General features: G+C 45.3%; 1 long non-coding RNA gene across 1 annotated transcript; it reads right to left on the reverse strand.

Annotated features, from left to right (window-relative positions):
• Positions 1–4,112: 4,112 nt before the first annotated feature.
• Positions 4,113–24,755, reverse strand: LOC130276055 (uncharacterized). Its single transcript, XR_008845004.1, has 3 exons — positions 24,686–24,755; positions 6,521–6,586; positions 4,113–4,302 (listed from the first exon to the last, which is right to left on the reverse strand). It is a non-coding gene; the product is annotated as an uncharacterized LOC130276055 (long non-coding RNA).
• Positions 24,756–27,242: the final 2,487 nt, after the last annotated feature.

Below are 27,242 nucleotides of genomic sequence, written 5' to 3' on the forward strand. Positions count from 1 at the left end.
CCGGGCGGCACGGGGGGACTTTACAACTTAATATCTTTTCCATCCCTGGCGGCACAAACGTCCCCCGGGATTGTGAGGATAATGATTTTAGCATATATAATGCATTGCCAAGCGTTATATATACTAAAATGTGCTGATTGGTTCCCTTTAAGGGATAAAGCGGCCATACCGGCTTCAGCGGGCTGGCCAGGATAGTGGTTTGGACAAAGAGGCATGTCAGTTGTCTTCTCAAGTGCAAGACACACAACACACTAGAGGAGGAAGGGCAGGGGTTCCTGGACGGGGCTTGTGTGTGCCCTGCTCCTCCTCCTCTCCACTCAGTTTATGTGGCAAGCAGGGCTGGACTGGGACTAAAAATAGGCTTGGGCATATTAGACTATGCAGCCCATGTCTTTTGGGTAGGGTCCCAGGAGTCGAACCCCCACCAAAATAAAATGGGATACAGTGTCTAAAATCACCTTGGTTTAAGTGGCTTTCCAGCTGTTGCAAAGCTACAATTCCCATCATGCCTGGAGAGCTTCAGACATTATAGGAGTTGTCGTTTTGTCACAACTGGAGAACCGGAGATTGGGGTATAGTTTGACCAATAACCCCTGCAAATCTTAAAGTGAGTACAACAATGATTTGACTCACAGGAGACGTCTTCTCTGTTGACTTGCCAGGACTTCTTCCTTCTACATCTTCCTCTGCCATGTCTGATGTCAGGAAATTAGTGGGTCCTCACTTTGTCAGCAGATCCTCTTTCTCTGTATGACAACAATAATTATTATAACCCTGTCAAACACTGCGCCCCGTAAATGTAATCCTGCCTCACACTGCGCCTCCTAAATATAACCCTGCCACCACAAAATGTGCATCCTAAATATACCTCGCCAGACATCATAACCCTGAAAATAACCCTCTCAGTCCCCGAGACCCATGTTTCCTCTCCTTTAGACCCATAAGGGCTTGTCTGCACTGCAGACATTTAGTCAGCAGAATGTCCACTTGCAGCCGGCACCGCCAAGGTATCAGCATTAGGACCACAGGATGTGCATCGCCTATTAGACAGCAAAACAATCTGGCAGAATAAACATGTCCATTCTTTGGGCAAATTTCCATCGGCAGAATTCCGCTGCAGTGACTCCACAGTATGCACAGAGCAGCAGAATCCCATTGAAAACAATAGGACTCTGCTGCAAGCGAATTTCCGCAGCAGAATTCCACCAGCAGAATGTCCGAAGTGTGGACAAGCGCTAAGTCCCCCGGACTCCTTAGTCCTCCTCTAGACCCTTTAGTTTTCAAACCCTCCTCTATGCTCCTTTTCCAACCTACCCCCTTTATCCTCCTACATATTCCTTGTACAACCCCCCTGTCCTCCTCCATGTTACTTTTACAAACCCCGTCCTCCTCCATGTTACTTTTCTAACCCCCCTGTCCTCCTCCATGTTACTTTTACAACCCCCCACCTTCTCTGTCCTCCTCCAAGTTACTTCTACAACCCCCCCTGACCCTGTCCTCCTCCATGTTAATTTTAGAACCCCCCCCTTCTCTGTCCTCCTCCATGTTACTTTACAACCCCCCGCCCCTTCCTCCTTCTCTAGCAAGCAAATGCTCGCCCCCGCCGCGCCTGGCGCAGCCACTCTCACCTCTCACCCTCCGTCATTGCCTTCAGCTCCCGTCCACCTCCTCACCTTGCGGAGAAGATGCAGCAGCTGTAGGCGGCGGGATGTCTTCATCATCCTGCGCAGCCGGGGCAGGGACCGTGACGTCAGGTGCGTGCTTACGACGTCTGCTGCTCTTAAATCGGCAGTGTTCCTGCCCCGGCTGACTTTACATGGGGCCAGGGGACCGAACTCAGAGAGGCCCCCTTCAGAGCCACCAGAGAAGGGGGCCCAGTGGGGAGCAGAGCTGCGCTGTCCTTGCCCTGCCCTTATCTGGTCTCTGCTGCTACTGGACGGGAATGCCTGGCAGTAGCGCTGACCCCTTAGTAATGATGGCAACAGCCGACCATCATGCAAATATGCGGGCCCCCCTGGTGCAGGGGTCTAGTCACCATGGCGACCTCTGCGACCTCTATAGCTACGCCACTGATTGTAACTGTTTTAAGGAAGCATGGTGCATTGTTCACAAGACTCCCCATCAGCTTAATTTCCATGTGTTAACTGCTAGAAACCTCTGGCAAGAGTCTCCTAAGTCTGACTTTCTCAGCCCAGAAGACTTGAACCAGTTAGGATGATCTTAGTCAAAGAAGTATAAGGGTATTTCCCAGCTCTGATCCTTCTGGGTAGATCAGAGTCTAGTCTAGCTTAGGCTAGAGTGCAGACATGCCTGTCTATTTCTTGCCAGGCCACATGAGGAGAAAGAGTTTAATGCCTTGCCAGAATCATGTTTACGTAACCAAGCCTTAGCTTTTGTCAGTGAATCTATATCCAGTTCCAGTTGCTATAGTCTAGCCTGAGTGAGATCTGAGTTGGTTGCAATAATCACGGAACCACGTGGTGTTTCAGGAGGTGTTACCAAGACTGTCTCCAATCCACGCTGAGAGGGAATCTCTAAATCCCTGTTCCTATTATGAAAGAGAGAATTGCATGGTCAGAAGAGGAAATAGCTGAGAAAGGACTTTTGAGCAAACATTGTTTGTGGGCTTCCAGTCAGAGTTAGTACTGCAAGGCTATTGTGTCATAATCACCTTTAGTTTTTGCCCTCAAGTATCTCAAGTATTCACGCCATGGTAAGCCAATCTATGTAGGCCCTCTATAGTAGGAAATTATCAAATTGAACTGTGTATACATTACCAGTAGCATCAGTGTGTAAAGCACAATAAGAGATTTTTTGTGTTATTGCCTGGCTAAGCAGGAACGTTTGCTGTCATATAATCGGTGAAAATATTAAAGGGGTACTCCAGTTTAGGAAAGGATAGGGGATAATTGTCTAATTGTGGGGGGTCTGTGCAAGGTATTAAATAGAGATGGATAACCCCTAAAATGGTCCTACTTACCTATTGAGTCATTTTGGATTCTATCAGTACCTGTATAACAGAATAGCTCTGATAAATTAGCGCTACTTTATTCCTGTTTAGCTACGGGGTACATTTATAAGATCCTGTGACCCCCGGAGACCTGCTTGCTTAATGCAGCATAATTCGCATATCCCCTTTGCTGTGTGGGTTTTCACATCACCACCATAACTCTGCTCTGTTCTGACCCCAGTTCATGGTCAATCTCCTATGTGAGGATTGTAAGTCGATCTCAGTCCACTTGAATTGGTTGATAATGAACAGGTGGACACGGCTGGGTGAATCCTGACGCACATACTGAGCTTTTGTCCGGGGGCTCACGTGAGTGTAAATACAGTTATCGTTTTTTTAAGGGACACAGAGTTGCCCAAAATGGCAGAGGCATTAATCAACACATTGATCTGTGCTCCTGATTATTTGCTTTGTGCAGTCATTTATCATATTCTACATTGGTAGTCAATTAAATTAACCCCAAGCTTATACGTCTTAAAGGGGTTATAACACTACATGAAAATTTCATGGGAAATACAAAGCATGCTGTGTTTTATTTTAAGAGGGTGTTTTTTTTTATATCTTTTGTTTCTATATTTCAAGGGAAGTTGTCATCACTTTGACTCTCCCTGAACCAGTGGCTTCTTCCTGACTTGCTGACCTTGATAGATAAATCTCTCCCTATATACAAACAGAGAAGGATGTATCAATGTAGTCTGGTAGATAGGGAACCTCCCCAATGAAAAATGAAAGTAATAACAGGTTCCTTTTAACGGGGTACTCTGATACTTAAATATCCACAGGATATGAGTCTAATCTTCTGCCTGGCATCCAGCTCTCTCCATGCACGGAACTGTGTCAACCACCACATGAAGCTGTATCTCCGGTTCTCCAGTAGAGATGCATGGAGGGTATTTGTTTGCCACTGCTCCATACAGTGGTCGACACAGCTCAGTGCATAGAAAGAGCCGGGGCACCAGGCAGGAGATTGCACCAGCGTTCGGACCCCTATACTGTGGATTGCAGATACATTAGTACTGAAGTACCCTTTAATGACTTGAATAAGTCAGTTAGTGATGCATACAAGAAACGAGGATAGCAGTCACCACAGCCATCATGTGCAGATCATCTTTATTGCATGAACTTTATGTAGTGTTTACAGTGCAGATCGCGGCTTCCTCGGCACGGCAGGCATAGGCATGGGAGCGTTCACAGAAACGGTATGACAGATTTTTCGTAGGGCAGAGTCTACTTCATCAGACCACTTTTACTCCAATTCTAGTATTGGGTATTTTGTTCATTTATGGTGTTGGCTGTGAAGGATCAATACATTACATTATAATAGTCTAGACATTTCTACACATGCCCATATCAAATACATTTTTTTTTTTAAGTATATATTTTTTATCCTTTTTTGGAGGTCAGGTTGTCATGTTTGCTCATAACAAAGTGTTATGTACCCATATTGCAACAGGGGAAGAACTAAGGGTATGTTCACATATTCACAAGGGGCAACACTCACATGTGTAAAACCATCTTATGCTTTAATCTTCATGCTATTGCATATAATTTTGATTGGACAAAATAAGCCTGTCTTTAACTGCTTTGTTTACCTCACTAACAATTCTTCATCTAAATCTTGAAAGGTTGCCATTGCCATCCATATGTCCTTAAAGAGTGCCTGTCACCAAATAAACATTTCTAAACTAACTCAGGCTATGTTCCCTAACTACTCCTAACAACCCTTTAAAAACCTCTGTATCTTAGTGTTCTTCTTGCTCACATTGTGAAATTCGCAGCATGAGAAAGTGGGCGTTCCCCAGCAGACATCATTGAAGCCTGCTGGTGGACCACTTCTGCCCTCACATCTTTGCAGCGCCGTGATGAATGAAAGACCTGAGGCTCTGTGCAGCTTTAGTGAAAGCTGCTTTCAGTCTGCGCAGCTTTCAGTGAGGCTCTGTGCAGCTGTCAATCAAGCTCAGTGCAGAGAATCACTTTCTGACTTTGGTCTCATGCCAGTTAAAGGGGTACTCCACCCCTGGCATCTCATCCCCTATCCAAAGGATAGGGGATAAGATGTTAGATCGCCGCGGTCCTGCTGCTGGGGACCCCGGGGATCGCCGCTGCGGCACCCCGCCATCATTACTGCACAGAGCAAGTTCGCTCTGTGCGTAATGACGGGCGATACAGGGGCCGGAGCAGCGTGACGTCATGGCTCCGCCCCTCATGACATCACGGCCCGTCCCCTTAATGCAAGTCTATGGCAGGGGGCGTGACAACTGCCACGCCCCCTCCCATAGACTTGTATTGACGGGGGCGGGCCGTGACATCACGAGGGGCGGAGCCGTGACGTAACAATGCTCCGACCCCTCTATTGCCCGTCATTACGTGCATAGCGATCTCGCTCTGCGCAGTAAGGATAGCGGGGTGCTGCAGGAGCGATCCACGGAGTCCCCAGCAGCGGGACCCCGTCGATCTAACATCTTAAGATCTTACCCCTTTAAGAAGGAGACCAAACTCACTGTATTAATTTCAGCAGGGACCAGAACAGCACCACCTAGTGGTAGTTTTTGTATTGCATTTTAAACATATTTATGTTGATCATTTTAAAAGCAAGTGAATGGGAACGTGTCTGCTAATTACACAAGGAACACTATATTAAAAGTTTTATATTGGTCTCTTTAACCATACTCTAAACTGTTCCATTGGTAGTGAGGTCATAAATATTAGTCTAGTTTTATCAGTCTGCAAAACATTTTTTCAAAAATTGGCCCCATTTGCCCAAAGTTATCAATCACGGCTCAGCTTTTATTTAACTGGGGCTTGCAGAATATGAAAGATGAGCTGTGATTGGTTAAATGGGCAATTTTGTCTTAAAATCATCGCTTCACTTCCACCCATGCCTATTTAAGAAGTATGCCTTCTGAGATCGGAGTGATACAGCATTGTCATCATTGTGTACAGCAGAAACCACACTTGCATGCAATCACCAATGGCAGCACAATATGTAGCCTTTGGTCGCAGCTAGAGATGATCGAATTTTTGAAAAATTTGTTTTGGCCGATTCGTCCAAATTTGATTTGCAACTAATGTGAATATTGCTGCAATTCTATTGCGCAAATTACTTAATTAAACTTCATTTACTATGGTCCAGGCTTCAGAGCATCTAAAATAGTGGATCCACATGTCAGGACACGGGGCAATGAATCATGGGAAAGCGGGAACAAGGGTCGGCGGGATGGCCCAGAATCACATGCAGAATGCAGCCTATCAGCACCTAGCCACCCCCTGTGATGTCACAGCCCTATATAATCAGCAGCCATCTTCCAGCAAGTGACTCCAGCATTCTATTGCAGAGAGAGTGGGACAGAGAGAGACACAGAAAAGCATTTTTACAACAGCGATTCAACTCAAACCATATTCCAGCCTACAAGCACTGTGGGTGTATTACAGCAGGCTGTCAGAAGCAAATCTCCTCAAGCCCAAGTCCAGCCTACAAGAACAGATAGGAAAGGGAGAGAGATAGTTTACCTGTAGGTGTATTACAGCAGGCTGCCAGCAGTGATTCACCTCAAGCCCAAGTCCAGCCTACAAGCACTGATATAGAAAAGAGAGAGAAAGTGAGAGTGGAAGTGCATTTTTGGGTGTATTACAGCAGTGATTCACCTCAAGCCCAAATCCAGCCTACAAGCACTGAAAGGAGTGAGAAACTGTGAAAGGCCAGCCAAAAGTACACACCTGCTGGTGCATACCACATGCGTACATCTAAGTGGTGTACCATTTAGTTCCTGTTAAAGTCTTAAGGGCCTAGTTCATTGCAAGGCCAGCCAAAAGTACACACCTGCTGGTGTTGTAGACAAACACTGTTTTAAGCATACTGGAGTGCCTTGAACTCCCCTCATAAGTGCATACAACATATGTACAGCTAAGTGGTGTACCATTTAGTTCCTGTTGAAGTCTTAAGGGCCCAGTTCATTGCAAGGCCAGCCATACATACACACCTGCTGGTGTTGTAGACAAATACTGTTTTATGCGGTGTACTGGAGTGCCTTGAACTCACCTCATAAGTGCATACCACATATGTACATCTAAGTGGTGTACCAGTTAGTCTTAAGGGCCTAGTTCATTGCAAGGCCAGCCAAAAGTACATACCTGCTGTGTAATGTCCGTTTATTTATCTTTGTATTTTTCTGTTTAGGTGTGTAATCTAAACACTAGTTTGTTCAGAGCAGTTTGCTATTCTACCTGGAAAGGGAATAGTTAATGCTGTGAACGAATGAGAACTCGGGTGGAGTTATTTAACCAGAGTTCTCCTGCATTCTGGTGCTAGTTATTGAGTGCAATACTACTATGTCTGTTTGTGCCATATTCTGACTATATCTGCTTGAGCATTTACATTTGTATTTATCTTGTCTTTTTATCTGGGTTTTTAGCCATGGTTATATAGCATGCTCCTTGTATTTTTTCTGTGTTACATTAGTCGGATTTAAGATTATGTTTGTTCGTTCTGCTCTGTCTGTGTTCACACTGTCTGAATCTAGCTTGTACCCTGTGCTCTGTATGTTATATTCTTGTTTGGTATTCTGTAGTCTATTCAGACTCATCCAGTTCTTGTCTAGTGTTTCATGCATTATATTAATATATGCTCTGTGTCCTAGTGTGAACAGTGTCCTATATTTATATCCTGTATGGTTGATCTGATTTTTGCCCTTTGTACTTGTACCTGTTTGTGAACAATGTTCTATGTTACCTGTTCAGTTTAATGTTTTGGCTCTCAGTTCTTCCGTTAATCTCCTTCATCTCCTGGAATTCTGCTGTATACTCATATCATGCCTAGTTTTGTTCAATTTATCATGTCTGCCGTTTATCTGATATCCTGTTTATGAACTGTTTGTTTATTCCCTATATTCTGCTCTGTTTGTGAGTTTATATTCTGCCCTGTTAGTATTTGTATTCTGTCTGGTATATCTGGTTGTCTAGTAGATTTCTGTTTCTGTTCTGGTCTGTGATCGACTATGTATAATATGTGTTTTTACGCCACTGCACTTTAGCGCAGGAAGAGATCGGCGCCCAGTTGTCGATCCATCATTTAGGATGGATGGGCAAGTATTCAGGGAGAGATATTTTAGGGTCAGTTTATGGCTCACTCTCCCTTGAACTCCCCTCATAAGTGCATACCACATATGTACATCTTAGTGGTGTACCATTTAGTTCCTGTTAAAGTCTTAAGGGCCTAGTTCATTGCAAGGCCAGCCAAAAGTACACACCTGCTGGTGTTGTAGACAAATACTGTTTTATGCGGCATACTGGAGTGCCTTTAACTCCCCTCATAAGTGCATACCACATATGTGTATCTAAGTGGTGTACCATTTAGTTCCCTTTTAAAGTCTTAAGGGCCTAGTTCAATGCAAGGCCCGCCAAAAGTACACACCTGCTGGTGTTGTTGACAAATAGTGTTTTAAGCGACGTACTGGAGTGCCTTGAACTCCCCTCATAAGTGCATACCACATACGTACATCTAAGTGGTGTATCATTTAGTTCCTGTAAAAGTCTAAAGGCCCTAGTTCATTGCAAGGCCAGCCAAAAGTACACACCTGCTGGTGTTGTAGACAAATACTGTTTTAAGCGTACTGGAGCGTATTGTCCTCCACTCATATATGCACTAAGTATGTCAGGCAGAGAAGTGCCAGGACATGCACAGAGGAGTGGCAGAGGCATAAATTCATCAGGCAGAGGTTGCAGCAGACTAGGGGCGAGTGGCAGCAGGATTCGCAGCGAGAGGTCTGAGCTTCTGGAATCAGCTAGCGGTCATGTCTCGACCAGCAACATATCTGCCGTCATTGATTGGTTGACACGGTCATCCACTTCGTCACATGTGACATCTGATCAACAGTCGGTGGGTTCCTCAGACACAACCCTCATTTGGCATGGCCTGGGAGCAGTCCCTGTCCTCCCATTGCCTCTGTCCTATGCTGTTTCCTCCCATCCAGAAGTATCTTATGCTGTGGGTTCAGCTCCACTATTCAGTGAGGACGATCTAAAAAGGACAGTCAGCAGCTACTGCCCAGCCAAGAAGTGAGGGAGACATTCGCCGCTTCCTCCACTAGGTGGGCAAGTAGTGATGAGAAGAGTGGAGTGGGAGGTGGTGTTGCCAGATTTCAGGCTCCTGAAGCAGACACTGTTGAGGACCCTGAGGAGCACATCAGTGACTTGCAGACACAACTCAATGATGATGAAGCCGATAGCACTTGGGAGCCGGGTGAAGAAGGGGCTTCATCATCATCAGGAGAAGAGGGTTGCAGGTTGCCCATGAGGCAGCAGTTGAGCCAGCAAGGTGGTAGCATGGTTGGCAGTCAGCATGGTAGTAGAAGTGAAAAGTCTGGAGCCAAACAGCCCGGGGTAGACCACCTGCTTCGCAGCAGCCTACCTTTCCGGGAGGTAGTGAATCAGGGTTCCTGGGGGTCGGCGGCAGTAGCAGTCAATCAGTGCAGACTGTTGGTGGGAAAATCAGCTACCCGACAGTGTGGCAGTTTTTCATCCAGAGGAGGTCCCAATGTTGGCATCACGGCCCTGCATCAATATATGCAGTGTCACCATAAAGCGGCCTGGGAGAACTGTGGCTCAGATGTAGTGGTCCAGCCTGCTGCATCACCCAGTGGCACGCCACTCCCTTTTTCAGCCAGCCAAGGCTCCACCACCTCAGCAGAAGGGAGCTGTGTGTCATACCCTCCTTCTGTAGCTTTAGATGCTCCTGCTCCTCCTACTTTTAGTCAGTCATTCCGCCAACAATCCATCAGCAAAGCCATGTCCAAGAGTCAAAACAGTATGCGCCCACTCATCCAACGGCTCAAAAGCTGAATGTACTCCTGTCTAAGTTGGTGGTGCTGCAGTCCATCCCTTTTCAAGTGGTGGACTCTGCACCTTTCAGAGAACTGATGGCTTTTGCCGAGCCGAGGTGGAGAGTGCCAAGCCGTCATTTCTTTTGCAAAGAAGGCAGTACCAGCCCTGCACAATTTTGTGGAAGAGAAGGTGGGCCAGTCCTTGAGCCTTTCGGTGTGTACTAAAGTGCACGGCAGCACCGACATGTGGAGCTGTAACTATGGTCAGGGACAAAACATATCCTTTATGGGTCACTGGGTGAATGTGGTTCCTGCACAGCCACAACAGCAACTTGGACAAGTCATGCCGCTTCCTCCTGCACGCTCTTAGGCCATTGGTCCTGTGACAGTGTGCAACTCCGCCTCCTCATCCTCCCCCGTGTCCTCAGCCTCCAATGCCCAGACAAGTTTCAGTGCCCCTTCAGCATACCATGTGTGCAGGGCACGGCGGTGTCACGCTGTTCTTCGCATGGTTTGCCTTGGCGGACAGAGTCACACAGGGGAGGTACTGGCTAAAAGTCATTCTTAAAGAAATCAGAGTATGGCTTACTCCACGAAAACTGGAAATGGGAACCATGGTGACTGACAATGGCAAGAACATCTGTCCCACACTGCGCTCCATCCCCAAGCACCGGCCGTGAGCAGTCCCTGAATCCCCGACTGCCGACGGGGCTGGGATTCGCATCACTGGACGCGCCCGCACACAAATCCCAGTCCATCACTCACCATACTCCGCTGCCACCTCCTCCTTTGTGTCTCAGCCCCAGTGCACGTCCCTGTCTCCTAGGGTGCGCGTGTTTGCCAGAGCTCTGAAATTTAAAGGGCCAGTACGCCCATAATTAGTTGTTATACCTGATACTACATTATAAAGTCCCTACACCTACCACACTTCCCTGCCAGATCTTCAGTGCCCCTAGCCTGAGATTAAGCGACCCTTCCGCTATGTTATTAGACCCTGCACCTTTGTTGCCTGCTTTGACCTTCTGCTACTTTTTGACTACGCTACTGCCTTATCCTTCGGTATCTCGCCTAGCCCAGCTACCTGTGTGGTCGAGCTGTGTGGGGGGTAGCGACCTGGGTGTCGCCTGCTGCAGCAAGCCCATCCTGCCTTGTGGCGGGCTCTGGTGAAGACCAGCGGTGCCCGATACGGTCCGAGTCATCAGCCACACAGGTTAGAGGATCCACATCCAGCTCCGTTAGAGCAAGATCCGGCCACAGATCCCACTGGGGCTCCTCTGCCTGATAGTCCAGATCTTGCTTCCATCGTGGCGCTCCAGTCACAGCAGTTGGCCCAGCAGGCACAGCAGTTGAGCCAGTTATCCGCCATGATGCAGCAGTTGCTAACTGCTCAGCAACAACAGCCACAGCCACAGCCTCCTCCTGCTCTGATGTCGCCTCTCGCTCCTGCAGTCGTCTCCGGATCAAAACTCTGCCTTTCTCTTCCAAAGAAATATGAGGGGGATCCCAAGTCCTGTCGTAGTTTCATGACTCAGTGCTCCATGCACATTGAACTCATGGCGGATCAGTTCCCTATGGAATGATCAAAAGTGGCCTTCATCCTCAGTCTCTTAACTGGAAGGGCTTTGGCCTGGGCAACTCTGCTTTGGGATCGCAGTGATGCTCTCACAACCAACCTCCAGGCATTTTGGACGGAATTTCGGGGTGTCTTCGAAGAACCTGCTCAAGCTTCCGCTGAGATGGCCTTGCTCAGGGTAACTCCTCTGTGGGTAAGTATGCCATTTGTTTCCATACCCTGGAATCGGAGTTTTCATGGAATGATGAAGCTCTTTGCACCACCTTCAAGAGAGGATTATCGAGTCAAATCAAGGATGTCCTCGCTGCCTGGGAATTGCTATCTAATCTGAAAGAGCTTATGCAGTTGGAATCCAGGATTTATATACCCTTCTCAGAGCAACATGAGGAACTACGCCAAGAAAGGGAGTCTGCACAACCTTGGCGCTTTCCTCGTCTGGCACCTGTCTTCCAGCAACCATCGCAACCTTCTCCCTTGCCTCCCGCAGTGGAGGCTATGCAGGTGGATTGGTCTTGCCTGACCCTGCAGGAAAGAACTCGCCGACGGACAGAGAATCTATTTGTATACTGCGCTAGTGCAGATCACGTCTTCAAAGATTGTCCTCTGCGTCCTCAGTCACAGGGAAACGTTCGCACCTAGGGTTTGTGGGAGAGGCCTCCCTAGGTGTGAATATCACGTCTTCAAGCTTTAATTTGACGGTCCAACTTTTCCTACCCTCCAAAGAGTCAGTTTCCCGCTTGTTAAAGCCTTTATACAACTCTACGGTCAATGGTGAAAGACTGGACTGTACTGTGCTATATCGCACAGAACTGTTGTCTATGCAGGTCGGAGTCCTGCATTAGGAGAACTTGTCCTTCTGTGTATTCTTTCAGCGTACTTCTCCTCTCTTGCTTGGCCTACCTTGGTTGCAACTCCATGCTCCGCAGCTGGATTGGAAGGCTGGAGAAGTTCCTCGCTGGGGTCCGCATTGCAACACTGTATTCACATATGTATGCTTAAATTGGAACCATCATCTTGTCCACTGCCTGGTTTGCCTTCGTTTCTTCAGTGACAAGCAATCCGAAGTGTTACCACCGCATCGTCCCAACGATTGTCCCATTGACTTGTTACCTGACACCACACCTCCCAGGGGCAGAATCTACCCTTTGTCTGTTCCTGAAACTCTGGCCATGTCTAATTACGTCCAGGAGAACCTTCAGAAGGGATTTATCAGGAAGTCCTCTTCCTCTGCCGGAGCCGGCTTCTTCTTCGTGGAAAAAAAAACATGTCTTTGCGATCTTGCATCGACTGCCGACTCCTGAATAAAATTACAGTAAAGAACCGCTACCCACTTCCATTAATCTCGGAGTTGTTTGATCATCTGCGTGGTGCCAAAATCTTCTCTAAATTGGATCTTTGTGGGGCCTATAATTTGATTTGTATACAAGAAGGGGACGAATGGAAGACTGCATTTAATACTCGTGACGGACATTTCGAGAATTTAGTGATGCCATTCGGACTCTGCAATGCTCCAGCAGTCTTCCAGGAGTTTGTCAATGATATTTTTCGTGACCTCCTATACTTCTGTGTTGTTGTTTATTTGGATGACATACTCATCTACTCGCCCAATATCCAGTCTCATTGCTCTCACCTCCGTCAAGTGTTATAGCGTCTCCAATAAAATCATCTCTACGCTAAACTAGAGAAATGTACTTTTGAAAAAAACAGCCCTCCATTTTTGGGGTATATTATTACCAGTCAAGGTCTACAAATGGATCCCAACAAGCTGTCCCCAGTAGTGGACTGGCCTCAACCTTCGTGTATCCAGACCTTCCGCTAAGTTATTAGACTCTGCACCTTTGCCGCCTGCCATGACCTTCTGCTACGTTTGACTACGCTTCTGCCTTATCCTTTGGTACCTCGCCTAGCCCAGCTACCTGTGTGGTCGAGCCGTGTTAGGGGTAGTGACCTGGGTGTCGCCTGCCGCAGCAAGCCCATCCTGCCTTGTGGCGGGCTCTGGTGAAGACCAGCAGCACCTTAGACTCTGCTCCCCTATACGATCCGAGTCATCAGCCACACAGGTTAGAGGATCCACATCCATCCGTTACAACATATTGTTTGCGCTGCGACTGGGAAGGCTGAGCCATGCGCCCTGCATGGCACACTTGTTCAATCTGATTGTCAAGCATTTCCTGAAGTGTTCCCCCCATTTGCAAAACATCCTAACAATGAGAAGGAAACTTTGCATGCCACTCGTACACTGCAAAGCACACTCTCCTTGAGCTGCAGAGTCAGAGCGGTATCCCCCAACATAGTCTGATTTGCGATGTTGCCACACGTTGGAATTCCACCCTCCATATGTTGGACCTATACGAACAGAGATAAGCCATCACAGATTTCTTGATGATCCAAGCGGATAGGGGTACTCCCCTGTGAAACTTCAATGTCAACCAGTGGCAGCTCATATGTGACACCTGCCGTTTGCTCAGGCCCTTTGAGGAAGCCACATTATTAGTAAGTCACCAGGATTATGGGATGAACGACATCATTCCACTGCTTCATTTCTTAAAACACGTGTTGAAAACGATGGCTGGTCAGGGCACTGGAGACGTGGAGACAGAGGATCCAGACACACCCTGGCAGTATGCAGTGGAGATGGAGGCAGGGAGTCCCCCCAGAGTCAATTGCACAAATGGCACTATGCATGCTCACTTGCTTGCATAGTGACAGCTGAATTGTCACCATTCAGCAGTGGGATGACTTCTGGCTCTCCACCTTATTGGACCCTCAAAATAGGGGCCTTTTTTACACCCACTGAGAGGGAGGACAAACTGAACTACTACAGAGACATCCTACGTAGTCAGTTGGCCGATTCCTATCGGCATCATCATCCATCCTCTCGCAGGTCTGACTCGGGGGGCCCTCTGCGCTCACCTTCCACTGCCATGGCTGCTGGGGAAGGGTGGGGTGGCAAGAGCATAGTGAAGCAACTAATCAGCAGCAGGTAGACCTGGAGCAGGACCTGAACCAGCAGGTGGTGGTAAACCTTGATATGCCCATGCCAACACACCTTGGCCACCTTTTGTCCGCGAGTAGCAGAGTTCGCCCAGGAAAAGCTTTCCTGCCCGGCCAGTAGTGTGCCACTAGAGCGGGTGATTAGTGCTGTGGGGGCCATAGTCACCACAAGTAGAACTCGTCTGTTCACAAAAAATGTGGAGAGACTGACCTTTGTGAAGATAAATCAGGCATGGATCAGCCAGGATTTCCACCCACCAATGCCTGATGCATCAGAGTAGAGTGACCATGGTGCCACACCAACACTTCACAAATATGGATTGTGCCAAACAGATTTAAGGCGTTGCTCCCCAGTGACAAACATTACTCCACATCAGACCTTTTTTCACCCACCTTCATCCCCAGGTCCTGGTATTGCCACCCACTGCATCACCCTATCACCAGGTCACTTTCCGGACTCCTGATGCTGCTGCCACCTCCAGGCTGTCTCATTCAGCCACTATTTGGTCTCCTCATGCTTCAGCCACCTCCAGGCTGTGCCATTCGGCCACTGTACGTCTCCTCATGCTTCAGCCACCTCCAGGCTGTGCCATTCAGCCACTATATGGTCTCCTCATGCTGCCACAAAATCCAGGCTGTGCTATGCAGCCACTATATGTTCTTCTCATACTGCCAACAACTCCAAGCTGTGCCATTCAGCCACTATATAGTCTCCTCATGCTTCAGCCACCTCCAGGCTGTGCCATTCAGCCACTTTATGGTCTCCTCTTGCTATACCACCTCCAGGCTGTGCCATTCAGCCACTATATGGTCTCCTCATGCTTCAGCCAACTCCAGACTGTGCCATTCAGCCACTGTATGTTCTACTTATGCTGCTGCCAACTCCATACAGTGCCATTCGGCCACTATATGGTCTCCTCATGCTTCAGCCAACTCCAGGCTGTGCCATTCAGCCACTATATGGTCTCCTTATGCTTCACCAACTCCAGGCTGTGCCATTCAGACACTATATGGTCTCCTCATGCTTCAGCCAAATCCAGGCTGTGCCATTCGGCCACTATATGGTCTCCTCATGCTTCAGCTACCTTCAAGCTGCTCCATTCAGCCACTATATGGTCTCCTCACGCTTCAGCCAACTCCAGGCTGTGCCATTCAGCCACTGTATGTCTCCTCATGCTTCACCACCTCCAGGCTGTGCCATTCAGACACTTTATGGTCTCCTCATGCTGCCACAAACTTCAGGCTGTGCCATTCAGCCACTATATGTTCTACTCATGCTTCAGCCACCTCCAGGCTGTGCCATTCAGACACTATATGATCTCTTCATGCTGCCACTAACTCCAGGCGGTCATTCAGTCACTATATGGTCTCCTCATACTGATGCCACCTCCAGGCTCTGTCTTTGTGCCACAATGTGACATGTGACACCTTCTTAAATTTGGTCCTTTGTAACCACACGCCCGGGACATTAAACTTGGGAGCGTAATCTTACATTTCAATTTCAAAATCTTAAATTTCCATTTCAAAATCTTAAATTTCAATTTCAAAATCTTAAATTTCAATAAAAAAAAAATCAATGTAATCTTTTCAAGACTGAGGCCCTATGGTCGTCAACGTCATATAGTAGCTGTGGAATTACCACAAGAATCCAATGAAACTGGTTGGAACAATCACAATGAACCATTACTGATAAAATGAAACATTTGCAGTTCCACAAAAGAGTAAGACAGTGGGAGGGGGGGGGGGCAGGTGTGGTGAGAGGCACGGGCTGGAACAGGTGGTAGCTTGTCTCGCGGCAAACCGCCAGTTCGTTGCTCACCAGAATTGGTGCTCAAAAATTGTAAATAAATTTGAATTAAATTAAATAAACATTACATAAAATTTTTTATTTATTCTCTTTAATTTTGACGCCATGTGGTCTACCTGCTGCCACATTCAGGCGCTCTGCCGCAGTGATTCTAATAGCGATGCCTCTAGTCTACATGTCATACTGAACATCAGTATTATTTCACTCCCTATGCGCGTTAGAACAAAGTAAACTGTTCTAAACCCCTATTGAGGCTCTCTGTAGCCCAGAAATAGCCATTTTTAATACAGATTTGCTGCAAATAAATTCTGACCGAACCAAATTTTTGTGGAAAATTTGCTTAATCAAATTTTTCAAAAGTTCGCTCATCTCTAGCCACTATATTACATTCAAACAGCTTATTACTTACAAATCATTATTTGTAGTTTATTTTATAACATGCCCTTGTGGCTTTTTCTATATTGGAAAGACAAAAAGACAACTAGCCACTCAAATTAAAGAACATCTGTGCTCAATACATACCGGCATTGGAGCCACCAGACTGATCAAACATGGCAAGAGTGAGCATCCAAGTGACTTGTATGTGCTATTGTTCGCTGGTTTAGAGAAGGTAGATATCCCATAAAAAGGCGGGGATAGACATCGGTTGCTGATGGAATGTGAAGCCTGCTAGATAATGCATTTAAACTCTATTGGGCCACTCAGCTTTAATGACAAAAATGAACTACATGTTATTCTATTATACTCTCATGGCTGTAAACTGTTTTTAAATGCACTTGTATGTTGATTTTAACATTTTTGCTGTATAGATGTTTCACTTCTATTCTGTATAAATTAGTAGTGACGTGAAGTGTATTTAAATGTGCTCTGACGGACACATGTCGGTCTGGGCCGGAAGAAGCGCTGAGAGCGTGAAACAATTGTCACCCTCCCCCGCCTCCTGTCCGTGACCTACTCCCCTGCACTGATCCCGTGTTCGTCTGTGTACATTGAAGTACAATGAATAGACACTACTAAGAAGAAAGTTTACATGGTGAGTGCTCCATCTCTTCCCCTTTTTTCTATTTTTGTTCAATATATTGTAGTACAGAACATTTAAAGCGCAACTGTCATGAAATTTTGGTGCAATAACCCGCACAGAGCCTTTGTACTGTGTGCAGGTGGTGGGTACAGCAATATTTTTACCTGAAATTTAAAAGGCTTTCATTTGTGCAAAAAATGCTTTTATTCAAAGCCACTAGTCGGATAGGCGTGGCGCGAGGTACGCGATGCCCCGCCGCCGCCACGCCCACCTCCACGCCCACCTCCACGCCTACCCCGTATGTCCGCACTGGGACCTCTGTGTGATTGACACATAGGTCCCAGCGATATGCGCCCTCCAGCTAATCTAACCTGTGCACCGCTGTGTGTCATCCAGCAAGCGCTTGCTCCCTCCGCCATCTTCCTCCTCAATGCGCCTGCGCAGAGCAGCACGCAGTCAGGTTAGTTCTCGATACTAGGTGCAGAGAGGAAGCACGCTCTCTGCACCTAGCACTGCGCAGGCGCACTGAGGAGGAAGATGGCGGAGGGAGCAAGCGCTTGCTGGATGACACACAGCGGCGCGCAGGCTAGATTAGCTGAAGGGCACATGCGCTGGGACCAGTGTGTCAATCACACAGAGGTCCCAGCGCGGACATACGGGGTAGGCGTGGGGGTGGGCGTGGGCGTGGCAGTGGCGGGGCATCGCGTACCTCGCGCCACGCCTATCCAGCCGTCAGTGGCTTTGAATAAAATAATTTTTTGCAGTCATGAAAGCCTGCAAATTTCAGATAAAAATATTGCTATACCCACAACCTGCACACAGTACAAAAGCTGTGTGCAGGTTATTGCACCAAGATTTCATGACAGTTGGGCTTTAAAGGGTACCTCTCATCAAATAAACTTTTGATATATTTTAGATTAATGAATGTTGAATAACTTTCCAATAGCATGTTAATGAAAAATATGCTTCTTTCTATTGTATTTTTCCCGATCAGTCCTGTCAGCAAGCATTTCTGACTCATGCTGGAGTCCTAAACACTCAGAGCTGCCAGCCTGCTTTGTTCACAGCCAAACAGGCTGTGAACAAAGCAGGCTGGCAGCTCTGAGTGTTCTCCCTTGTGAACAAAGCAGACTGGCAGCTCGTAGTGTTTAGGACTCCAGCATGAGTCTGAAATGCTTGCTGCCAGGACTGGTAGGGAGACCCCTAGTGGTCATTTCTTCAAAGTGGAAAATTAAATAGAAAGAAGCATATTTTTTAATAACATGCAATTGTAAAGTTATTCTGCATACATTAATCTATAATATATCAAAAGTTTTTTTGATGAGAGGTACCCTTTAACCCCTTAAGGACCCGGGCTTTTTCCATTTTTTCATTTTCAATTTTTCCTCCTTAACTTTAAAAAATCATAACTCTTAAAAATTTTCACCTAAAATTATATATAATGGCTTAATTTTTGCGTCACTAATTCTACTTTGTAATGACATTAGTCATTTTAGCCAAAAATCTACGGTGAAACGGTAAAAAAAATCAATGTGCGACAAAATTGATGAAAAAACACTATTTTGTAAGTTTTGGGGGCTTCTGTTTTTACGCAGTACATTTTTTGTCAAAAATGATACCTTATCTTTATTCTGTAGGTCCATACGGTTAAAATGATACCCTACTTGTATAGGTTTGAATTTGTAACACTTCCGAAAAAAATCATGAATACATGCAGGAAAATTTATACGTTTAAAATGGTCATCTTTTGACCCCTATAACTTTTTTATTTTTCTGTGTTCAGGGCGCTTTGAGGACTCATTTTTTGCGCCATTATCTGAAGTTTTTAGCGGTACCATATTTGGTCTGATAAGACTTTTTGATCACTTTTTATTCACTTTTTATGATCAAAAATGCGCTATTTTGGCCTTTGGAATTTTTTTGTGCGTACGCCACTGAACTAGCGGTTTAAAAAGTGGTATATTTTTATAACTCGGAAATTTCTGCACGCGGCAATACCACATATGTTTATTTTTATTATTATATACATAATGTTTTTTTTATTTTTGGAAATGCCGGGTGATTCAAACTTTTATTAGGGGAAGGGATAATTGAAAGGGTTAATGATTTTTTTTACACTTTTCTTATGCAATATTATAGCTCCTATAGGGGGCTATAACATTGCATTTACTGATCTTTTACACTGATTGATCCATCTCCATAGGAATGGATCAATCAGTGTTTTCGGCGATTGAATGCTCAAGCCTGGATCTCAGGCTTGAAGCATTCATTCGGTGATCGGACAGCGCAGGAGAAGGTAAGAAGACCTCCTCCCGAACAGCTCCCTGAGCTAACCGGCACATTTTACTTTAGTTTTTAGCCGCGCGGCTCAGCTTTGAGCGCGCGGCTAAAGGGTTAATAGCGCGCGGCACAGCGATCAGTGCCGCGCGCTATTAGAGGCGGGTCCCGGCTTCACTATGACGCCGGGCCCGCCGCTATATGATGCGGGGTCACCGTGTGACCCCGCGTTATATCGCAGGACCGGGACCCAGGACGTACCCATACGTCCTGGGTCCTTAAGAGGTTAATACTTCCCTGTACTGTAGGGAGGCGCTACCAGACAGGAATTCAGTGCATGCTCTTCAGTAATACAGGTGTTTTACCAGTGATATGTCCATTCTAATTGGTCAGTTCTTCTAGCCAATGACAGGTATCACAGATCTGGACTGTCCATAGCATTGTATGTTGAATCTGGTTTCAAGTTACAATTGTCCAGAAAAGACCATTGTTTGTTGAAACTATTGTATGTTGACGCCATTGTTAGTTGAGGGATCACTGTACTATAATACTTCCTCCTATGTACAAGAATATTATTACTGCAATACTTCCCCTATATATAATAGTTAAGAATACTATAATACTGGCCCCTTAGAACAAAAATATAGCTGGTGCCTCCTACGGATATTATGTCAACCTTTACAGGTCAGGACATATTTGTACTTGATTGATCTTAACAGTTAATAGATGAAGACTAGTCCTGATGAAGACACAGATGCACAGACATGGCAGTGGCTTTTTTTTTTCTTTTCCTGCATATTAAATATTGTCCTTACATTTCCTTTATGATTGAAATCCTCTCATCCACTTCCAGCGACTCCGTTTGTAATATGCTGACTTATAGTGACCCGCTGAGATCTTCCGTGATGACAGCCTCTCTGCAGAACATTCTCAGTATGCGCGCATTGTGCTCCGTGAAAATTAAACAGAAGATCAAGGCATACAGGACATCGGCGGACCCATGGGATTTGCTAACAAAAATTAGCTCATCCTCTCTCAACTCATTAATAAGTTAATAACTTATCAGCGATTCAGCTTAACACCTGGAGGCAGCGGCGTCGCCTTGTTCTCACATCAGCTAAAGTCTATTGTAATTCCTTTATCATTCCTTATTATTTTTACTAAGCTGCTGCAGCCTCACCCGGGACCCACAGATGTAACAGCAGAAGCAGGAATTACAAAAGACTACAAGAAGTACAAAATTCTTAGCAATGGGCAGCTAAAGAGCTGACTCCTCAGAATTAAGGATGAAAGGCATCTAATGCTTCTCATTCAACAAGCTCAGGAATAAGAGATTTGTCTTGTGCTTTCTTGAAGACGTCTCAAGCTCTTCTGGCTAAGAATACCTGGTTAATGAGTTAAACAGAGGCATACATGTGGGATATTCATCAAAAGGAATGGCCATCATTGTATCAGGCCTATTTATTGTGGCTGCTGCAGACACCTAATAAATAGCTGATGTCTCTGGCAGTTTTATGCTGGTAGTGTTAATCAGCAAGAAGCATGAGATGTCTTGAGGCATCTAATGATGGGACAAGTAGAAAGGTGAATATGTCTTCTTCTATATAAACTGCGTTCACTCACAGGCCCATTATCTGGAGGGTGATAGTAGTGGCCATAAAACAGTAGAAGACCCCAGTAACAGATTTTTAGACAGGCCCTTTCTGTAAATCACCTCCTTCATGACAATCTGGGAATATTCAGTATGGGCAATATTCAAGTGCACCCCAAGTAGACAGAGCATTGCTTACTATGGTCGCCCGTTCATAGAGACAGGTGTCCACATATGTTTGATTTATTTCTATTGAAGACTATAGGATATACAGGAACTTACAAGTGTACTATTTTGTCTATTTTCATATGTTCTATAGCCTAAGGGTGGGTTCACACTACGTTTGTAATGTACGGGTGCCGGATCCGGTTGGGGGGAGCGAAAACCAGCCGTTCCCGTATACCAGCCGTATCCGGCCCGAACCCCATTCATTTCAATGAGCCAACCGGAGTTAAACGCTGACTCCGGTCGGTTAATTTTTGCCCCGTATATGGTTTTCTGACCGGAACTAAAACCATGGTATACCACGGTTTTTCGGTCCGGTTAGAGGATCGTATACGGGGCAAAAATGAGCCGCCCAGAGTCAGTGTTTGACTCCAGTTGGCTCATTGAAATGCATTACATACTGGCCGGGGCCAGCTCGGAAACGGGAGCGGACGGTTTTCGCTCCCCCCCACCCGTAATCTACAAACGTAGTGTGAACCGGCCCTTAAAGGGAACCTGTCATCAGATTTTAGTATATATAACAAGCAACACACATTATACATGGTAAAATCTTCCTCACCATCCCCGGGGGACCTTTTTGCCCAGAGGGATGGTGAGGATAAGAAGTTAGAAAGTCTTTTCCACCGGCTCCATAAATAGTCCCCTGGGTGGGGAGCCATACTTACCTAGCTTTGCTGCTCCGACTGTATTCATGCCCCCTCATTGTGATTGACATTCCGGGTACTGCCCACGTGATCGCTCTGCTCTGTCTACTTAGGCAGTCAATCACATTGAGAGGGCGTGATTACAGTTGAAGAAGGCAGGACTAGGTATGTATAGCTCCTTTCCTCCTTCATATCCTCACCATCCCTGTCGGCAGGAACGTCCCCCGGGGTAGTGAGGAAGAAGATTTTACCATATATAACATGTTGCCATGCAATATATATATATATATATATATATATATATATATATATATATATGGTAATATATATGGTAAAATCTCATGACAGGTTTTAAAGTTACCCCACACATTTTGCCAAGTGTCTGTCAAGAATCTTACCCATCATTCATTCATAGCATTCTAAATTAATAAGCCATATATTTTTTTTAGAACTCCTTCTGAAGCTCTGGGAGTCAAATGAAAAGGTTTTATCTGAACCAATGATCTTGCTGTCAAAACCTTGCCATCAATCAATGCATGTTTAGGCTGACATCTCACATTACAAATGCGGTTTAATCTGCAGACAGCAGAAAAGTTTATTACAACTTTTTATTTACATATTTATTTATTTATATAAATTGGCTTAAAAGTCAAGCGTGCAGTCTTTTTAGTGATTGACAGCTGTCTATGTATTCACATTCATACAGTGAAGGCTGTCAATTACTAAGTAAGACCACCCACTGGACTCCAAGTTTAAAGCCTTACTGGCACTAATTGTAAAATCTCCAAAAATACTGTAGCTGGCTTAGTAATTAGCCCTAAAATGATTCTCTTTGGGACTGGTCACTATCCCTGCAATTTTGCTGAAGGCTGTGGGTGTTCTTTTAGGAGCATGATAATTTGCTCATTCTCTTCCCCCCCCCCCTTTCCCTTGTCACATGGCCTGCACTTGAGCGTACAATGTCAAGGGTTCATGTTCACCAGAAATCCATTCATTTTGTGTCTGGAGAGAAACAACTAAATGTGCACATAAACAATTCATTAATGTAGTACATTGTACTGTCATTCTCTGTAAATGCTGAAGATATCTCACCCCCACTCACATGGTTCAGCTGCCACTGCTTAGTTCAGTGAGGACAGGAGTGAACAGAGCAGGGAGACAACTTCCTGCTGTCTGCAAATCCGTTCAAATTTGCTGTTGTTTGTATGGATCACACTAGCAGATCAGGGTCTGATGACAAAATGAAAGAAACAGACCTCTAGCTGACATTTTTTTAACTAGTTTTTTTTATTTACACTTTTAGCAAGCACCCTTTAATAATAATGTATATTAAGAAAATGCTTTTTTTAAGGCAGTATTAATTTTAAAAAAGTTTTTTTTTCTAATAGCAAAAAATCTAAAAATGACAAGTTATCTAGTAACTTATCTGACAAATATATCACTCTGCTCAGCTCCTCCTGTATGTTATTTGAAGATTAGACTGCAGTTTCAACATGACAGGTTCCCTTTAAATAGCATTGTATGGGATCTATATACAGTATAATATGACCTTTTCTCAGTATAATGAGATATCTTTGTATAGCATAATGTAGAGTGAAATGCAATCACTCTGCTCTCAAAAAGACATATTGATACAAGTAGGCTGGGTTCACACTACGTTTTCTCCCATACGGGAGCGCATACGGCAGGGGGGAGCTAAAACCTCGCGCTCCCGTATGCCTTCGTATGCGCTCCCGTATGTCATTCATTTCAATGAGCCGGCCGGAGTGAAACGTTCGGTCCGATCGGCTCATTTTTGCGCCGTATGTGCTTTTACAACCGGACCTCAAACCGTGGTTGACCACAGTTTTAGGTCCGGTTGTAAAAGCGCATATGGCGCAAAAATGAGCTGACCGGACCGAACGTTTCACTCCGGCCAGCTCATTGAAATGAATGACATACGGGAGCGCATACGGTGACATACGGGAGCGCATACGAAGGCATACGGGAGCGCAAGGTTTTAGCTCCCCCCTGCCGTATGCGCTCCCGTATGGGAGAAAACGTAGTGTGAACCCTAATAGAGGTTCAATTGCAACTATTACCTATTATTATTATTACTATTACCTATGGAGCTGGGTGCAGGTAAAAGTTGGAAAAGACAACTAGATCATAGTTGTCACTTGTAGCTTCTGGACACCAATGCGAAAATATGGCCCCATGTCTAATATGTATTTAGTATAATACTAGTGTCTTCTTATGGGGAAAAAGTATCTTTGGGCACTCAGCCTGATTGGAGCATCCCCAATATCTAATAGGGCAACCAACCCTGCTGTCAGGGGGCTGGTCACCCTGGCAACAGAATGGGGCTGTCACTGGAGAAGCAAGAAGATGGGGGTTTCTGGACCATGGGGAGGATTCAGATATTATAGTTATATTCCCACCTCTATACTCTTATCTAAAACATTCTTATATCAGTTTATCACCTAATGCTTCAGTAGAAATGTCTGCACTGTTACTTTAGTTGTGTACAATTGGAAATAAGTAAAAAAGAAGATTGTACATGTTTATTCGAAGGCTAAAAATCCTCTAAAAAGCAAGTGTTGGTCAGTCATCTGCAGGTTTGTCTATGCTAACAATTTAGAGGTTTTAGAGTAATTGTAATTTAACATAACATTAAAGTGAATCTGTCATCAGTAACTAACTGATACAGGTTTGTAGTGTGGGTGACACTGATGAAAATACTCACCATGGGCCTATCCATGGCCCTGTTCACCCATTACCCTTCATATTCTGTTGATGATAATCCGCAGGCTTTGAGCTCTTGGAGCACAATGATGTCACCAATGACGTCATCAAGCCTGCTCGCAACCGGGCCATGTGAGGAAGCAGCAGCTGTGACGTCAGTGTGCTCCTGGAGCACCGCCCATGCACCAAGCCTGATGCCAAAATTAGGAGAATAAAGGGTTCGGCCCGTGGAAAGTAAAATTTTCAGTGTAGCAGTGTCACCCACACTACAAGCCTGTACTAACAGGTTCATGCAGTAGACACTGATGACAGATTCCATTTAAGATATGATGGCATCAACTACTTCCTCCTTCATATGCAGTATTTTTAGTGCTATCAGAGCTGAACGTGTAACAGTATAAGCTCCTTCTAGTGGTGGAGAAGCTTATATATTAATTAAATTAATATATCACAGAATATTGGATTGAAAAATGGCATAGTCTTAAAGGGGTACTCCGGCGCTTAGACATCTTATCCCCTATCCAAAGTATAGGGGATAAGATGCCTGATCGTGGGGGTCCCGTCACTGGGGACCCCCGTGACCTTGCACGCCGCACCCCATTAAAATCTGTCGATCACGGGGACGGAGCATTGTGACGGCCCCTCCGTAGGCTTGCATTGAGGGGGCGGATCCGTGACATCACACATGGCGGAGCTGTGACGTCACTATGCTCCGTCCCTGTGATCGCTAGTAATCAGACCCGGAGCGAGCACGCTCCGGGGGCTGATGCTAACGGGGTGCGCCGTGGAAGATCATGGGGTCCCCAGCGGCTGGACCCCTGCGATCAAGCATCTTATCCCCTATCCTTTGGATAGGGGATAAGATGTCTAAGCGCCGGAGTACCCCTTTAAGAGAGGATTGAAAAATGGCATAGTCATAAGAGATAGAGATTCACTTTTAAGGAAGTGTCCTCCACCCATGAGGACTAATTTTAAGTACGTTGGGTGAGAACAGGAATAGCGAGAGATGCATAATATAATATTGTGTGAAACTTTACACATGTTTGTGTTTTTAAGGTCCCTCAGGGGCATTTTGTAGATGCCTCAATTGCTCCAGTTTGTCCCTGTGATCATTCAGCTTTTGACACATTGTAACAATGTGTAACATTCTCCTTTCTATGTTGATCAATACAATCGAATCATCAGGTTTCCTTGTTCGTTTGCACACTGCCAGCTCTGAGATCATTTCAATTTAACAACCTCTCCACTGCATTATTTATATCACTGATGTCAAGGTCTCTGTGTAAAGAGAAGAAAGGCCCGCACTTTGTGTTTACAGTATGTTTGTCTAATTAAAATGGCAATGATACGTGGAATTGTTGTTGAATCCCTGGGGGACTGGCTGGCTTGATGCGAAAATAAGTATTACCTAATATTGTAAGGTTTAAGCTCTGAGGTAAAAAATGGATATATAGCATCTAGAGTGGATGCTTCTTCTGCTCTATGACCTTAAATGGTAAGCTTACTGAAAATTACAGCTTGTGTTGAGTTTATTTGTCAGTGTGTAGGAATATAGGAAGATTGATTTGGAGTAAATTGGCTGGAAGTGACAACTAAAGAAGGAGGGATCTGTAAATAACACAGGACAAATACAATGCTGCCTGAAAGCCATTGAGCCAAGAGTCGTCCAAAGAGTCCACTTATGTCTAATCATTCACGGAACAAGTGATATTAACATAAACAAGTTTATAAATTGCTCAACCCTAAAATAAAGGAACACTTGGGCCTAGACTTGTTTTTCCCTAGAAGAGCTGCATTCTTTTCTTCAAAAAAATATCAACAGTGCACATTACAGCTATATAATTTTGCTAATGTACCAATGGATTTTTCATGTTGAAATGGATTATGTGGGAACTACTACAGTGGAGGTAAAAGTATTTAATCCCATGATGATTTTGTATGTTTGTATACTGACAAAGAAATGATGTCTATGATTTTAATAGAGAGTTTATTTAAAGGGGTATTCCAGCCAAATACATCTTATCCCCAATCCAAAGGATAGGGGATAAGATGTCTGATCGTGGGGACCACGCCCCCTCCATTCATGTCTATATTAGGGGGCGTGACAGCCGTGGCATGACGTCACATCTCCTGTCCCGGAAACAAGGAGGTTTCCAATACTGGAGACGCAGTCCCGCATAGAATGTGGGTGCTGCACGGAGATCGCGGGGGGTCCCAGCAGAAGGCCCCCTGTGATCAAACATCTTATCCCCTATCCTTTGGATAGGGGATAAGATGTATTTGGCCGAAATACCCCTTTAAACAGTAAGAGACAAATTAACAACAGCAACAAAAAAAATTTAAAACAAACATATTTCAAATACGTAATGAATTGATTTGCTTTTCTTTTCAGTAAAATTAATATTTGATCCCCTATAAATCAGCAAGGTTTCTGTCTTCCAGGTGTCTTTTATACAGGTAACAAGCTGAGATTAGGCACACTCTCTTAAAGGAAGTGTCATGTCTGTATTGGCATGTGTTCACACACAGATATTGGCTTGGTTGTGTGTGTGAACAGT

Source organism: Hyla sarda, chromosome 6 (genome assembly GCF_029499605.1).
Source record: "Hyla sarda isolate aHylSar1 chromosome 6, aHylSar1.hap1, whole genome shotgun sequence".
Classification (NCBI taxonomy): Eukaryota; Metazoa; Chordata; class Amphibia; order Anura; family Hylidae; genus Hyla; species Hyla sarda.